A 2,882-nucleotide genomic window follows, 5' to 3' on the forward strand; every position below is an offset into this window, starting at 1 on the left:
GCTATAGCACCCAACCTAACCACCCGATGCCCCCACCGCTGAGGTCGACCTCTTCGACCCCACTACCGAGGTCGCTCCTCCACCGAGCAGCTCGAGACCGCGTCCTATCCGCTCGCGAGAATTCGTGCCTCGTTTCCACGCAGACGTCGAACCATTCGTTCTCCCGATGGAGTCGACTCTGTCGCTTCCACGCCTCCTGGGGGCAGCTGTGGGACACTTGGCCGGTTCGAGCCGCCAACAAAATGGCCGACAGACCTAATCGATTCGTATACCTCTACCCTCTCCTCTCTTCTCTTTATCGAGCCTCTTGCAACACTCTCGGTCTCTCTCTATCTTGCGCCGATACACCGATCTTGGTCCTCCGGACTCGTGGCTTTCCATACCGGATACTCCATCGAACGACCACCGAAAGACACTAACAGGCTCCCGGACACCGTTCCTTCAATCGCATTCTACCCTGTCCGTCAATCTATCCCTGCTCAACGACGACCTGTTGTCGACTCCGCTACTCTTCTTTCCTTCTTCATTCTCGAATCCACGTATCGTTCGCTTTTGGAGGAGGAGCTCGTAGACGGAGGTGTTCGACGGAGGTTTGCTGCGATTTCTTTTATTTTTGTCGCATGCTTCGGAATATCTCCTTGCCGCTTTATTGATTCGCCGCGTTCCGGGCTGCTTTGAATCCTTTTGTCTCACCATCCGTTCGAACGTTCGAATCCACGTTCGCGGGTGTTTCCTTTTCGACTTCGATTTTCTCCATGGCGGTTCTTTGTTTCGGAGGAGGGCTCTTTCAGCTTGTCCTCCTTCCCTTCTTCTTCGTTCTTTCAAAATATTTTCTTAGAACTTTCTGTTGTACCGAGTGTTTTTCAATTTTCTTTTGTGTTTTAGCGAATACTTTTAGTCGGCTGCTTTGTAATATTGTAGATTTACTAAATTAAATTATTTTCCAATTTTCCGATCCTTCTCTGCTATAAAATTTCCATGGTTTTCAAGCGAAAATGCACGAAAAAGTCCCGTAATTTAATTGACAACCTGATATTATTATATCCTTTTTTGTTGTTAATAATACTGTGCAGGCACAAAAATTCTGCGACTTCTTTGTATGAAATTTTTAGCGTTATACTAATATTCACTTTCCGAATGTTCGAAGTAGATATTCGATGAATCCATTCGTGCGTGAATCGAATTATTAAAGAGGATGGTTCTTTAATGACATTAGTTATTTCATAATCGTGCGAAATGAAATCTATTTCTTCCATTTTTAAATATCTCGTCATTTTAATAAAATTTTAACTTTCTGAAATATCAACGATAGGCTGTACAGAATTGTTTTCGATTTTCTAAATATATTATTACTAAAATTTTTTAAATATATAAATATTTATAGTATTGTACACTGTTTAATATGATGCTTTTTAGGAGGACTATAATTCGCGTGTTGTCGATAATCGGTTAAACTGATTCCACTCTAATTAATCAATTGATCGGTTCGATGACACCCTAAAAATAAATGAAACAGCGAACAGAATAATTGAGCTTTTCGCGAAAATAGATGCGATGTTTTCTCATGAATACATTTAAAGTCGAACCAATTGCGACAGAAATAAATCTTGAATTCGAAAATAATCAGAAGATACACTTCTGTTAATTCCGTATAGACAGCTAGACAACGGTTTAGCAATTCCAAAGATAGACACGTGCTCATGAAACATAAAGTCTCTTTTGAAAATCCAGGCTATTTAATAATCATACTTATGTCTTGTAAATAGAATAGGCATTTAATTACCTACACGTTTATTTATTGGTATCAGAAATGTAAGTAAATATTTTTAAAGCTAATAAAAATTGAAACGTGCATAACACGTTTCATTTATTTTATAGCAGAAACAAATGGAGCTGCAGTGAAATATTAATTATCCGCAGTTCATTATTTTAATAAGTAATTCAGAAGTTTTTTGATACGTTAATTATAATTTGAATAAAAGTGTACACTTTTATACGGATATAATCATTTAAAAGGTATACAAATTTATAAAATAGCCGAGCTTTTTCATTATTATTATTTAAAATCACGCGCGTTTTTTTCACGTACGAAGCAGATAATTTACTCAAAAAGTAATTTTTATAATATAATTAAAATTCACCCTGTTTTAATGTAATATTTAATAGTACGAACATCGGAGTGTATAAATTGCACAGCCATTTCGCAATTTAATTAATCGTTAAAATATTTGCTTCCACAAGTATTTGTAACAGATACCTACACGTAATTACAATAAGCATGCATAATAAATGGTACATAAATTGGTCTAAAAATATTTGTGTAAGCAATATATTTGTACTTGTTAATTTGAAAAACAATTTCTCATTGTGAATTTTCTGAAACGATGATAATGAACATAGTTCAATTAGCAATTTTAGGAATGTACGAACCGATAATTATTAGTGCAATTGATAGCTATTCAATTTGCATGATTTCACTTATCTTCGATTGCCAACTTTAATATTTAATATCATCCTGAAATTTGCTTCTTAAATGAATTTCCCAGAATTAATACTAAATTTTCTTCTACTGTTTGGATTTTACATATCTGACATAGATGATTTATTGACGTAACTAGGTAAAAACTGGAGTGGGTCAGGCCCTCCCAAAAATACGAACTGACCCCCTCATTACCTTAAAGTTTTACAATTCCAAAACTCCAGATTTTCCAAATTTTCCAACTGCTGATTCGAGGAGCCTCTTACCTCCTAGTCTTCCTAATCTCTTTAGAGTTAATTGTAACGCAAGACCGCATTTACACCATCGAAGCGGAAATTCTTTTCATGAATGCGGCTCGAAAGAAAGTTGCGCAAAAAGAGCAACCTCCGATTTGCCTTCCGAA

Source organism: Osmia bicornis, chromosome 8 (genome assembly GCF_907164935.1).
Source record: "Osmia bicornis bicornis chromosome 8, iOsmBic2.1, whole genome shotgun sequence".
NCBI classification, from domain to species: Eukaryota; Metazoa; Arthropoda; class Insecta; order Hymenoptera; family Megachilidae; genus Osmia; species Osmia bicornis.